This window comes from Papaver somniferum, chromosome 10 (genome assembly GCF_003573695.1).
Source record: "Papaver somniferum cultivar HN1 chromosome 10, ASM357369v1, whole genome shotgun sequence".
In the NCBI taxonomy this organism is placed as follows: Eukaryota; Viridiplantae; Streptophyta; class Magnoliopsida; order Ranunculales; family Papaveraceae; genus Papaver; species Papaver somniferum.
Window position 1 is genome coordinate 75,415,881 of NC_039367.1, and position 6,386 is coordinate 75,422,266.

Genomic DNA, 6,386 nt, shown 5'->3' on the forward strand with positions numbered 1-6,386 from the left:
GAATAGATATTTTTTGTGGTGGTTTGGTTTCTCTGGTTTTCAATTGACGGGTAATGACTCTGTGAGAGTTTGGGTTTACTTGGTAGCTTTCCTTTAAGATGGTTTGGGAAATATTTTCGAGGAAAGGTGTTCTTTAATTGAAATTGGAAACTCGACTCATGAATGCAAGCAGTGCAATCATTTTAGAGAAGTTACAAACATTGCATGAAAAGGAAAAATGCTAAAGGAAATGCTGAAAGGAGAACGCTGGAGGTGAAGGTAGCACAACATTTTAGGTATTGAAGGGTTTGAGCCATCGCGAGTGAACCGTCACACCTTCCAATTTGTCGGTATTGATGAGTTTGCAGTAACCACCCAAGATAACATCTGCCACCATATATGGCTCGTCTTCCTTTTCTTTAGGCGGGTCGGGTCGAGCGGCTATCTTCACTGTTACATCTCCAACTTGAAACGAGGTCGTCTTGACTACCACATCTCCAATTTGAAACGGGTTTGGGCGTTGCGCACCCACTTGATTTTTGAGCTCGTCATCTTTGGTTGTGACAGCTTCCAAATCTTTGACAAAGCACTTTAAAGGCCCAACGTCCCATTCACATCTCCTAATAACGCCCGGGTTGATAGTCGGACCAAGTCCCCATGCCTGATCGAGAGGAGAGGTGGCTGGGTGTAGAAAGGGTTGTTTAACCAGACTTACTTGTGTTCAGAATCTGCAGTGAACGTCGACGGGATCTCTCCCGGTAATTGGGTTACATTGGTAAGTTGTTGATACGGCAACATGTAATCTTCAAATTTGGACGGTTTGTTGGAAATCCTTTTGGGTATCGATATCGGTAGAGGGGATACTCCTAACTTCGCTTTGTTGTCGTGTACCCATGAGCGCCCCAGAATCATGTCATAATTTGAGAGTTCTTTGACAATGTGGAATTTTCCATGTGTTAGAGCGTCTCCCACCTTAATTTCAATGTTGATGTAGCCATATGCGTCTATTGACTCTCTTTCCAAATTTTTAACCATGGTTGGGGAACGGGTAGCCTCCTACTTCGAAATTCCCGCAGCTCTCAGAGTTTTGATGGTAACGATGTTGAAGTCAGAGGCTTCGTCGATCAATGTGTTGTCGAGCTCGGTGTCCCTCAGATAAACCGTGGTCAGCAGTCCCCAGTTGCATTTTCCAGCACCGCTTCCCGAGAGAGTTTGGGGTTCTGGCGTGGTTTCTTCGGTAGGAAAGAGTCGCTTGCCCGATACAACACGATTAAGGGCTGTGAAGATATCTTGACGTTGTGTCTTGGAGAGATAGAGAATTTCACACACATGCTGCATCATGGATTGCACAGTCTCGTGTACAGAGTCCCCAGAGACCATGTAACTCCTGACTGGAAGTGGATCTTTATGAACTCCCCCATTACCTAGTTGAAGCTCCCATGTTTCAATCCTTTCTTTGAAGATACGCTTCAGCCTATTGCAGTCACTGGTCGGGTGGTGGAAAAATATGTGATAGCGCCAATATTTGGGGTTTGCCATTTCCGCTTTGGTTGGTGGGAACCTGGTAGGAGGTAGCCTGATGGCATCATCTTGGATCCATGCTTCCAAGAGTTCAATCACTTCCTCGATTGGGAACGGTAAATCCAAGAGATTTTCTCCAGCTTCTTGATACCGCATGGGAGCTTTAGCGGCGGTCTTCCGTGACGGAGACGCCTGTCGTGCTGGCGCTGCACGCTTGGATTGTTGTTCTGCCGCTGGAGCCTTCATTTTTCCTCCTTCGTCTACCACGCTCACAGAGGAGGGACCAGTATTGTATTGCTTATTGATGAGGCGTCTATTTCCTCGAGTTTCGTGTGCGTCCTCGCCTCTGGTTGGCCTGGTTCTTTCCAACAATGCTGGTGCTGTTGTGGCCGACCGTTTTGCAGCTTCATGAAGTTCAGAGAATGTCTGGAATCGCAGGTTTTCTAGTAAGGTGAGGTAGATGGGAACCATGCCATTGATGCAAGAATCCACCAATTGTTGTTCGGTCACGTTTGGGTCATGACAATCCAGTGCTTGAATTCTGAATCTTTTGACAAAATCATTCGGATGTTCGTTGTTTCGTTGGAACATCCTTCCTAGATATGAGAAGGTAATTTGCTCAGACACAAAGAAGTACTTCTTGTAGAAAGTCGTAACCATGTCAGACCAGTTGGAGATGCTGCCTGGCGTAATGCTGTTGTACCATGTGTATGCTCTTCTAGTAAGTGATTTCGAAAAATCCCTCAAACGGAGAACGTGATTGTATTCGTGCTTTCCCAGGGACTCTAAGAATAGAGAGACATGTTCACGCGCATTACCGGTGTCGTCATACAGAGAGAATTTAGGGGAAGAGGACCCCCTTGGAAGAGAAATTCTTTGGACTTCCGGAGGATACGGGGGTTGATGCTGATGCATGTCCATGGAATCGCTTTTGTCTCGGTTTCGGAGAAGTCGTTCCAAATCTTCTCGTGTGAAAAATTGGACGGTTGATTTCTCTCTGCTGGAGTTCCTGGGCGAGTCTCTTCGTCTATAAAGGTGCGCCCTGTTGAGGTTATGGCGCCAGGGGTATTGGTGGTGCTCCTCATTGGCTCTGGCTGGTACGATTCTTGTGGTAGCCGCTCCGTTAGTGTCTTGAGAAAAACAAGTACCTCCTTATGAGTCGAGGCCATGTCTGTTTGGGCTCTGGCGAGAACCTCCTGTCTTTCCATTAAATCAGCAATAGTAATATAGGATCGGCTTCCTATGGCTCCTCCAGTTTCTCGTCCTGACGACGGAGTAGTTGCGGATCTGGTGACGGTTAGAGGTGTCATACTTGACGAAATGTTTGGAGCGGCGGCAGCGGCTATGGCTCTGGTGATTGGAGGTGTAACACCTGAAGGAGCATTTTCCGCAGCAGAGGCTCTGGCTCTGGTAACCGAAGGCGTAACCCCTGAAGGAACATTCTCCTTGTTGCTGGTGTTGACAGGTGGCGTAGTAGCACCACTGGAAGGAACGTTAACACCAAGAATAATTTCAGCGCCGGTGTTCTCAGGGTTTGTTGCTGATCCGGACTTGAGTTCTACCATCTTGAGATTGGGGTTGAAAGATAAAATCGGGAATTGAGAAATTAATATTGTAACCGAGAGATTAATCTCCCACTGTGGTCGCCAGTTGTTTGTGGGTGAAAACGGTTTCTGCTGTTTTTGGTAATTTCGTGCGTGTGGATGAGAAACGAGTCTAAACCCCAAACAATGTACTGCGCGGGAGTACTTTTGATTCGAGAGATCAATATGTACAATCCTGGCCTAAACCAAGAAATGGTCGCTCCAGGATTGCTTCGGTCACAAAGTGAATGAGAAGGGTTGGTCTTAGGGAGGGAAGCGAAGAAAGTGTTGAGACCAGAATAGTTGATTCTGGAAGTGTGGGTGTTTTGTGACTTGTATCAGAAAGTTGAATTGGCTAGCTGAGTGAAAGCTATCAGATGATTTCTGGATGTGGTATTGTTCTCCTGACCAAAACTTGTTGTTTGGTGGAAATAGGTGAGACCTATTTATACAAGTCACAACAAAACGTACCCTGGTCTCGTAGGAAGTGGAAACGATTAAGTGGTGGAAGAAGGGAGTAACGGGTAACGCCTGGAATTTATGTTTCCATAGTAAAGGATACGTTTACACCATTACTTCTTGCCATTACTAACCGCCCCGCTTTATCACACTTTCCTGTAACGGGTATATTGCGCGCCACACGCTGTAAATCGCCATGCCAATACCCTGATGAGTATCCCCCAGTTTGTGACATGTCTTGATGTCTCGAGTGTTTTCGTGGAAAACATGTAGCACTTTGCTACGTGTGGAAAGTTATAATCGAGAGGATTTCCGCAGGTAAATAGCATGTGATGCTAGGATCGTTTTGGCTAGTCGCCTAAAACTTGTCGCGAACTCACCGGCTCGGTGGCGAACTTCGATGGCCGAGATCACATCTTATGAATAAGTTGTGGCTACCTTGTGTTGGCGCCTGATAATGGCGCAGTGGCGTTTTGGTGTACACCAGTGGCATTACGACATGGCTCGTGCATGCCAGTGGCACAGTGGTGCAAGTGGCGCTCGGCGTAGCCATGGCCATTGGATTTAGGCGGCTGGTTTCCTAAAAGTTTCCACAAGTCTATCAGTTCGGTGGCGAATTTGGATGGCTGAGATTGCATCTCAGGAAGAAGGCTAGCCGTCGATTATGGCTACCTTCTTGTAGGCAGTGGCCCCTTTAACGCGCGCCGGCGGCGTTAGGCATGGTTGACATGCCTCGCGTGGCTCATGTATGCCATTGCCACTGTTGCGTAAGTGGCATAGCCGCGCCTGTGGCATGGTGACATGGCCAAAGCTGGGATAGGGTGTCGTGACCAATTTAGGGTTTGGCACTGTGGCCGAAGTTAGAGTTTGGCACTGCGGCCGAAATTAGGGTTTGGCACTGTGGCCAGTAAAAGTTGCAAACAAGAATAGAAAACAAACATTCAGTCGAGCAAAATCACAAATTTTTAAACAGTAAGCAAAAACAAAGCATTTCTTGTCTAATTCGTTTGGCTTCTTCCATGCGCAAGTGCCAAACTTCCAAGTCTTTCAGCACGGAGAACAACATCGTCAAAAAGAACTTTTATAACGAAAATGACATAAGACTATCAAAAGTAAAGAAGCTAATATCCGTTATAATCCCCACTTACAAATCACTAAACAAATTTAGTTTCATATTCTTTACAAAACGAGTCATTAAACAAAAGTAAAAATTTTAAAATCAAATTTTCAAGAGTAACTTCGTTAACAAAATTGTTCATATTGAACAACAAAAGAAATGAAAAAACAGTAAATATGACAATTAATAAATTTTTTTCATTTAGTATCATTTTTCAAGAAATGGGGGTACTATTGTTTTTAAGAAAACAACGTCAATCACAAAACACTTCTTATTAAACAAAACACTTATTTTGAACTTCCCAACCTTGTGCTTGACTTTGGTTTTCGTATTCCGATCCTTGATTTTCTTTGTATTCAGATAATTTAATCTCTCCCAATCTTGTTGTTGTTAGAGCATTGCTCGGTCGAATTCGCATACGTTGCTATCTCAAGCATGTTTGTCAATGTTAGTGATCAAAACTATAAGTCTTGATTTCTAGTCTATTATAGCTAAGTCTCGGACTAGGATAGAAAGTGTAGTTGAGCTCAAGGACTTCATGGCGATTCATCATACAAGTATAAGAACTACTCAAGGACCGGTGGAACTTCTCGACAAAAAGGTATTGAAGACTTGAACTTATCTGTCACTCAAAAGTCTATCTACTCTATCTCCTACTTCTTGAGACAAAAAGTCGTATGCTATATATATAGACTTAGATTATACACATTTGGTATTTCGAGCCGAGTATACCTCGCCTATCTATATCTCGAAATATGTGTTGGTAAGATTTTCGCTTCGACCAAGTCTATCTTTACCTAGTGACAAAAGTCATGATATGTTTCAATCATCTTGAAAATTGCTTTGACGAGAAATGGTGTAACAACTATATAACGTCCTCTAAGAATGTTTCAATGATTGAAATGAGAGTTTAGATTACATAACCAATGATGGACATAAGCATTGTTGTGGAAACACATTTATGTATAAGTCCTATTCCTAGAACCAAAGTTTGCGAATTTTGTTGATCAAGAGATACCGGAAGAATGGCTTGTTGCCAAGTCCGCGAACTGCCGAACTTCTCATCCCGAGAAATTATGCTGGAGTTGACAAACTACTTGCGTGAGTACCAGTTCGCGAACCGGCGGAAGGTCTCTTGCCGAGATTTTCTGCTGGAGTTTGTAAACTCTGCCCGGTTGCTTAAGTCCGCGAACCTAATGTGCGAACTTAAAAAGGTTATATATCTGAAGATGATTTTTGAACTTAAACTTTAAAAAGACTAAGGAATGCAGTTTGCAAACCGTGACTATAAAAGTTCATGAACCGATTCAAGTGAATCAAATCATCTTTGCTTCAATTGTGTCTTGTGTAGTTACATAAGATTTCCTTGCAATTGAACAACTCTCTAACTAGTTCATTTGAGTCATTTGAACTAGTTATGGTGAAGAAGAACATGGTTGATATGAAATGCTCATATGGCTAACCTTTTGGTTAACTATTGTTGAACCAACAATGTACACGTTTGGGTACGGTTAACAAACCTAGAAGCGTGCAGTTCATTTGTGTATAACAAGCTAAGTTTTCGATCTAACGGTTGAGAAATATTAGCTTGAATCTAAATCAGGTTTTCATCTAACGGTGAATATTGATTGCTTTGTTACCAAAGCAAAACCCTGATTTGAAAGACTATATAAAGGAGACATCTAGTATTGTGCAAAACTAATACCCACACCTTACGTGTGATACTA